This window comes from Euphorbia lathyris, chromosome 7 (genome assembly GCF_963576675.1).
Source record: "Euphorbia lathyris chromosome 7, ddEupLath1.1, whole genome shotgun sequence".
In the NCBI taxonomy this organism is placed as follows: Eukaryota; Viridiplantae; Streptophyta; class Magnoliopsida; order Malpighiales; family Euphorbiaceae; genus Euphorbia; species Euphorbia lathyris.
Window position 1 is genome coordinate 27,482,175 of NC_088916.1, and position 8,820 is coordinate 27,490,994.

At 36.2% G+C, this 8,820-nt stretch overlaps 1 non-coding gene across 1 annotated transcript; it reads left to right on the forward strand.

Annotated features, from left to right (window-relative positions):
* The first annotated feature begins 7,763 nt into the window (after positions 1-7,763).
* Positions 7,764-7,870, forward strand: LOC136201692 (small nucleolar RNA R71). The gene has a single exon (XR_010674035.1). It is a non-coding gene; the product is annotated as a small nucleolar RNA R71 (small nucleolar RNA).
* Positions 7,871-8,820: the final 950 nt, after the last annotated feature.

Here is an 8,820-nt window from a genome sequence, read left to right on the forward strand (position 1 = left end):
CCAGAACTCGAAGGAAGGGAGAAGCCTTAAAACGGCTTTGATAAGATTTTGGCTTTTAAGACAAATAGCCCGGTTATCTGAAATCCTGTTGATCGCCTCCAAGTTATCAGATTCAATAGAAAGCCTCCTAACCCCCAGGCTAATGGCGAGCTTGATACCAGAGAGGATACCCCAAAGTTCCACAGAGTAGGAGGAACCCAACCCTAGGTTATGAGTGAAGCCTGCCAGCCAGGCACCACCTGCATCACGAAGAACACCTCCTGCAGCAATCTTCCCATTGTTAAGGCAGGAGCCATCTGTATTCAGCTTGACAACCCCTTCACAAGGTTTACTCCAACCAACAAGATGGACCTCTCTCTTCTGGGTAGCTCCAACCAAGGGATCCCCTTTAAAGCTCTCAGTGATGATAGAGAGCTTTTTAGAGAAGAAATCAAATAAATCCGGAATAAAGACAGTTTTCTCAGCAAAGATCTCCTCATTTCTCCACTTCCAAATTTGGTGACAGATTATAGCAAAGAAAATATCACCATTGTCCATGTTTGCCAATAACTTCCCACTAGCTCCTTCCGAGAACCAGTCAGCCTCAGAATGAGCCATAAAGGAAGGGAGAACGTGGTGGGGCAGAACCTTACTCCACACCTCTTTACTTTTGGGGCAATCCCTAAGAGCATGACACAAGGTTTCAACATGGTCTCTACATCTAGTACAGGATCCCGAAACCGCCAAGTGCCTTCTCTGTCTATCCGAATTAGTAAGCAACCTGTTCTTGACTCCCAGCCAAAGGAAACTCCTAATCCGGTAAGGGATTTTAAGGGCCCAAATAGACTTCCAGATATCCGATGGAGGATCGTCCCTGTTAGGAATAAAGGCTTCATAGGCAGATTTACAAGAATAAGCACCATTATTGGTCAGGGCCCAGCAGTGCTTGTCTTTATCTTCCTCTTGATTACTAATTTTCACTCCTCTAATTTTCAGGAGGGTCTCCAGGTTAAAGAAGGTATCAAACTTAGACCAGATCCAGTCACCCTCCGAGTTTACCACATCGGCAATTTTCCAGCAGCGGATGTAACTCGGTGGAATTCCTGAACTTAATATGAAGTGTTCCTGCACTTAAAACTTAAATAAATGTCATTAATTGCAAGGAAAACCAAAGGTTTTACCTTAATAAATTGAATTAAAGTATAAAAAATTGGTTATGAAGAATTAATGAAACTTAAATGTGCATTTATGCATATAAGTTAAGAGAACCATATTAAATGCATAATAAGTGCATGGTATTTCATTTTAATACATGAATTGAATTGATTAAATGAAAACTTAATTCATTAAAAATAAATTGAGTTACAAAGAGAATTAAATGTAGAAATACGTGTGGAAAAATAGAAAACCGTAATAGTTCAAGTGAATCCTTTTTATCTTAATTTTGAGTAAGAATAATTAGAAACTACCCATATGAAATATGATAAGTATATATAATGGATCAAATGGATAAATCTAAGAAAATTAAGAATTGAACTAAATAAGATTTTTATTAAATAAACATATGTACAAGTAATGAAAACAAACCAATAATTAAAACAAAACAAAATATATACAAAAACAAAAATGAAAAACAGAAACTATTCTACATATTCATCCATATCTAACGGGATATTTCTGGCCTTAATACGATCAATTTGAAACTGCACGAAAGTTTCATGTTCCGGTGCAGACAAAAATTGAGGCCATGCTCGAAAGACACGTTTCACAAGTCCTTCGTGCTTGAGAAATTCATAGTCAATTGTTGGGAAGAATTCATCATCACTCCAGGGAATATCAATGGTGCCCTTTGAACCGAGAATTATTCCACAGATTATATTGCCGAACCCAATCTTCTTATCTTTGGATCGAGAAGCGGCGACAAGACCTTCCATCAGAATTTTGGAAGAATCCACTGCATTGCCCTGGAATATATGTCCAAGAACATACAAATCTGTGTCACGGACCACACTACTGAATGTGCGCCCAAATAAACTGTGACACAGAAATTTGTGTAAATACAGCATGGAGTTGGAGCGAAAAGAGTGATTATAGGCGAGTTTTGAATTGAATCGCCAGAATCCAGTGAGCATTCTTCAAATGTCCGAGGATGTCATGTCTCGTCCAGGATGACATTTGATTGTATCCCTCGGGGGAAAACCAAACCAAGCATGCAACTCGGGATAGCCCAAAGTGAAGATTTCGCCTTCTCGACGAAAACTAAGACGTACTCGTCGTTTATTAGTAAAACGCACGGTACAGAAGAATTCGAGTATCCAGTCATCGATTATTGGAAATCGCATTTGGGTGAATTTTGTCCACCCTAGGCGCTCCATATAGCGGCTCATGTCATCAGAAATGCCTAATTGGCTATTAAGAAATTCATCCATATACAACATTCCGGTGAAGAATTTGTAACGGTGATTCCAATAACGCCTACCTTCATCGTGATTGAAGATAGGAAAAGGCGCCCCATATCGCTTGGATAAGTCTGGGCGTTTGTTGATTGAGGCAGCATTGTGCCTATGTGATTTGTATTTGGTAGGCATGGTGCAAAGTTAGTGTTACTTTTAGCAAAGAACGGTGTTTTGAGAAGAAAATCAGAGTTCTGACAAAGATGAAAAGAATTGTAACAGAACCTGAATCCTCTAAGATTAATTTATAAGAGTTTAAGATGAAAAGAGGTATTGTTTTAATTATGAAAAGGTATAAATTGTACCTTTCGGGAATGAAGAAACTTAATGTTTCAATTGCCAAGAGGTTCGTCGAAAGGGTGAGAGTGTTTCAGGCCTGATAGTGCAGGAAACACGCGTGTCGCGACCGCGAATGGCAAAGCCGCGGTCGCGACACGCTGATTTTCATGCGAAAATCAGGCATCAAAGCTACCTCCTGATTCACGGTAGAGAATTTAAAAATTCTCGGTATGAACAGAGAAATCCGAACCTGTTTGTGACATTCTTAAATAAAGGGATTCTCGGCAGGGAATTCTAAATTCTCGGTAGAGAATTGCCTGAAACTTCAAATTCATCCTAATTTCCTAAAAATTAAATCTAAAATCATAGAATATAAATGTTTTATGCATTTAAATCATAACATAAAGTCATCTAATCATAAAAATAGCATTTTGAAAAAAAAAATAAATAAATAAATAAAAAAAAATAAACAAAATCATAAAAACAATAAAATAAAATAAACTGAGTAATTCATATGTCAGATAATCTTGTTATGAACTCAATTCCTAGTTGGGAAATATTTTCGTAATAGATTTTACATCGATTACCATTAACTTTGAATCGAACTCCGGTAGGACCTTCTAGTTCTAAAGAACCATAATCGAATGTTTTGGCGACTAAATATGGTCCTAACCATCTGGACTTAAGTTTTCCTGGAAATAAACGAAGTCGTGAATTAAATAACAGCACTTTATCCTCAACATTAAAGTGTTTAACTTTAATTTTGGCATCATGCCATTTTTTCACTTTTTCTTTATAAATCTCTGCATTTTCGTAAGATAGATGACGTAACTCATCTAACTCATTCAAATTGAGCAAACGTTTCTTACCTGCTTGTCGTAAATCAAAGTTTAGTTCTCTAATAGCCCAATAGGCTTTATGTTCTAATTCGACTGGCAAATGACATGCCTTACCATACACTAAACGGTACGGAGTCATTCCTATTGGCGTTTTAAATGCAGTACGGTATGCCCATAATGCATTATTGAGTTTAGAAGACCAATCTTTTCTAGAAGATGAAACCATTTTCTCGAGAATCCATTTGAGTTCTCTATTTGATATCTCCGCCTGACCATTTGACTGAGGATGGTACGACGTTGATACGCGGTGACGTACTCCATATTTTTTCATAAGTGTTTCAAAACTCTTGTTTATAAAATGAGTACCGCCATCACTAACGATAACTCTTGGACAACCAAATCTACAGAATATATCGTCAAGAAAATTAACGACAACTTTAGAATCGTTCGTCGGGGTTGCAATTGCTTCAACCCACTTCGAAACATAATCGACGGCAACTAATATGTAAGTTTTACCATTGGAAGGGGGAAAAGGTCCCATGAAATCTATTCCCCACATATCGAAGACTTCAACTTCTAATATGGTTGTGAGGGGCATCTCATCTTTCCTTCCTAGATTTCCTGTTCTTTGGCACTTATCACAACGAGTAATAAATGAACGGACATTATGGATTCGTATTCATTTTCACCAACGCATCTCCTAATTATCCCGTCACCACAAGTCTTGAACAGAAAAGGATCTTCCCAAAAATATTGTTTAATATCGAAGAAAAATTTCTTCTTTTGCTGGAAATCTAATCCTTCCGGAATAATATTGGCTGCAAGATAATTAGCAATATCTGCATACCAAGGTGACATGGCACTTTTTATTTGATAGAGGTGTTCATCAGGGAAATCATCTCGTATACCGGTTGTTTCACCTATAGGACCATTTTCATCTTCAAGTCTCGATAGATGATCGGCGACAAGGTTTTCAACTCCCTTTTTGTCTTTAATTTCTATATCAAATTCTTGCAACAATAAAACCCATCTAATTAGACGTGGTTTTGCATCCTTTTTAGCAAACAAATATCTTAATGCTGCATGATCAGTGTAAATAATAACTTTTGAACCTAATAAGTATGACCTAAACTTGTCACATGCAAAAACTACAGCTAACATATCTTTTTCTGTTGTGGTGTAGTTTAATTGTGCACCAGACAGTGTGTGACTTGCATAATAAATGACATGAAGTTTCTTATCTTTCCTTTGACCTAAAATACATCCGACAGCTAAGTCACTTGCATCACACATAATTTCAAATGGTAGATCCCAATTGGGTTTAGCAATAACAGGTGCACTGACTAAAGCTGTTTTTAATGTTTCGAAAGCTTTAACGCATTCTTCATTAAAATCAAAGGTTGAATCTTTCATGAGTAAATTAGTGAGTGGTTTGGAAATTACAGAAAAATTTCTAATAAATCTTCTGTAAAAACCAGCATGTCCTAAGAATGATCTTACTCCCTTAACAGTAGTTGGAGGGGGTAATTTCTCTATTACTGAAGTTTTTGCTCTATCTACTTCTAATCCTTTTTCAGATATTTTGTGACCTAAAACAATTCCTTCGTCAACCATGAAATGACATTTTTCCCAGTTTAATACCAAATTTGTTTCTTCACACCTAGACAAAACTTTATCCAAGTTTTCTAGGCATGAATCAAAAGAATCTCCATAAACTGAAAAATCGTCCATAAAAACTTCCATGATATCTTCAATGAAATCATTAAAAATCGCAGTCATACAACGTTGAAATGTTGCAGGTGCGTTACATAGACCAAAGGGCATTCTTCTATATGCAAATGTTCCGTAAGGACATGTGAAGGTTGTTTTATCTTGGTCATCCGGGTAAATGTATATTTGAAAGAATCCGGAGTAACCATCAAGAAAACAGTAGAAAGCGTGACCAGCTATCCTTTCGATCATTTGATCAATGAAAGGAAGAGGGAAATGATCTTTCCTAGTTGCTTTATTTAAATTTCTATAATCTATACAAACCCTCCAACCAGTGGTGGTTCGTGTGGGTATTAATTCTCCTTCTTCATTCCTTACAACTGTTATGCCTCCCTTTTTAGGTACACAATGGATTGGACTAACCCATTCACTATCCGAGATAGGGTAGATGATTCCACTGTCCAGAAGTTTAGTAATCTCATTTTTTACTACTTCTTTCATGTTCGGATTTAGGCGTCTTTGCCTATCCGCTTTAGGTGGCTTATCTTCTTCTAAGTGAATTCTATGCATTACAATACTTGGATTAATACCTTTTAAGTCTGAAATTTGCCAACCCATACTTCCTATCCTATTTCTAACAACTTCTTTCAATTTCTCTTCTTGAACGTGTGTTAGTTTGTTAGAGATAATAATAGGTAGAGAATCGCCTTCGCCTAAGAAAGCGTACCTCAAATGACTTGGTAATTCTTTAAGTTCTAATTTAGGTGGAACTACAATTGAAGGCGGAACTGGTCCATCTTCTCGAATCAAAGATTCTGGGTCCTTATCTTCTAGTTCCTCACTCATTATAGGTTCTATTATTTCTTCTTTTTGAACAATGTCATTTACACATGCTTAAATTAAATCAAGTTTCATACAAGCAAAATCTTCCATAGGATATTTCATCGCTTTGTTCATATCAAACTCAATCTTATCATCTCCTATTCGTAAAACTACTTTCCCTTCCGATACATCAACTAGAGCACGTCCCGTGTTCATGAACGGTCTACCAAAGATTAGCGGACAATTTACATCATAAGCAAAATCTAAAATAACGAAATCGGTAGGAAAAATAAATTTGTCAACTTTAACTAAAACATCCTCAATTATACCGTATGGTCTTTTAGTGGTTTGATCTGCTAATTGCAAAACCATATTGGTACGTTTGATGTCTTCTTCTAAGCCTAACTTATTAAAAATAGATAATGGCATCAAGTTAATACTTGCTCCTAAATCACAAAGACAACTGGGAAATTCTATATCGCCCAATTTACATGGAATGGTAAAACATCCGGGATCTTTGAGTTTTGTGGGCAAATTACTTGACACAATCGAACTACAATCTTCAGTTAGTGAAATGGATGAAATTCCTTCCCAACTGATTTTCTTTGAAATTAAATCTTTGAGGAATTTACCATAATTGGGAATTTGCGTAATTGCATCCATAAACGTTAAATTAATATGCAAAATTTTAAGTTTATCTAAAAATGTTAAAAGTTGTTTATCATAGTCCTTGTTGCGGACTTTGTCTGGAAAAGGTGGTTTGGGTACAAAAGTTTTTGTACTAGAGTCAATCGGTGCATCTTTTTGTTTTAATGTATCTTCTTTGGATTTTGGTAAATCAGTTCCAGGTGAAGTCGAATTTCCGGGCATTTCCGGGCCTAAGTAATTTTTCCCTGAACGAAGAGTGATAGCCTTAACATGCTCTTTCGGATTTTCTTCCGTATGGCTTGGAAGACTTCCCTCTTTGCAGGATGGAATTGATTTAGCGAGTTGTCCAATTTGAATCTCCAAATTATGGATGCTAGATGATTGGTTTTTAATAAGCCGATCGAATTTATTCTCGATCCGTTTAAAACCATCGTCGTGATTACTTATTTTTCCGCTCATCACATCAATGAATTTGTCGATTTTAGAAGATAAAGTGCTAATCGTATCTCTGGATTGATTTTGATAAGTAGTAGTACGATTTTGATTAGCATTGACATTATTGTTATTATTATCTCTCCAGTTAAAGTTAGGATGATTTCTCCATCCAGGATTATATGTGTTGGAATAAGGGTTATTATTTTGGTTTTGCCCTTGGACAAAGTTTACCTGTTCAATTTCACTCATTCCTTCGTAATCCACATCTCTTTGGATTGGTTGACCATTAGGATCACACGGTGCCATAAACCTATCAATTTTGTGCGACAGGGCAGAAAATTGGGCTTGCAACATCGCTACTGGATCAAGATTCACTATACCTTTAACTGATGATGTTGTTGAGGATGATGGTTTCGCTAATGGTACGTGTCCACATTCCGCGGGCCACATACTGCTGTTGATTGCCATTTCCTCCAAAAGTTCTCTTGCTTGGGCAGATGTTTTCTTCATGAATAACCCTCCAGACATAGCGTCCAATGAACCTCTAGTTGTAGGATTTAGTCCATTATAAAATGTTTGCATTAAAAGTTCAGCGGGCAATTGGTGGTGTGGGCATAAACGTTGAAGTTCTTTAAAATGTTCCCAAGCCTCATAAAGAGTTTCATTATCATTTTGAGAAAAGGATGTTAACTCTTTAATGACTCTTGCGGTTTTTGCTAAAGGGAAAAATTTTGATAAAAATGCTTGGGCTAATTGCTCCCAAGTCTCAATTGATGCGGCTGGCATAGAAGTTAACCATTCTTTGGCTCGATCCTTCAAGGTAAAAGGAAAAAGGCGAAGTTTGATTGCTTCTACAGTTACATCAGTAATTTTAAAAGTGTCACAAATTTCTAAGAAATTTGTCAAATGGGTATTAGGATTTTCGTTAGGTAACCCGTAAAACGTTACATTATTTTGCAACATATTAAGCAACGCAGGCTTAATTTCAAATTGGTTTGCATTAATTTGGGGTCTAACTATACTGTTTGTTACACCGGCCACTCCTGGCCTAGCGTAATCCATAAGTGTGGCCATAACTTCTGGCTCGGTAATTTTAGTTTTTATTGGGGTTTTGTTTTTCTTTTTCTTTTCTCTCTTGTTTTTTTAAGAGTTCTTTCAATTTCTGGGTCAATAGGATCTAGTGACGTGCCCGAACTTCAAGAACTGCGCATGAACTTGAAATTTCGCACGAACAGAAACTACATATAAAACATAATTTGAAAAATAAATATGTTAGTAATTAAAAATAATTAAAAATATAAAAGTTTGAATAAGTATGAATAAACCTAGATTCGTAATAAAACACGAAAAATTTAAAATTTTGTCAAAAATTTAAAATTTTGTCAAAAATTTTGGCGATCCCCAGCAACGGCGCCAAAAACTTGTTGAGCGATTTCCGCAAGTGCACGGTATACGCTTGTAGTAATCAAAGATATCGATCCCACAGGGAACGATTTTTAACAAAACTTATTTACAATCGGTTAAATTTACTTTAAGGTTTATAATATGGGAAAATCGTTTAATCGGTTTTGGTTTTGAAATTGCTAGAATGAGAATTAGATTAGAATGTGAAGACGTTAGAAAATATGTGATTAAAAATGAATTTGCAAAACAAG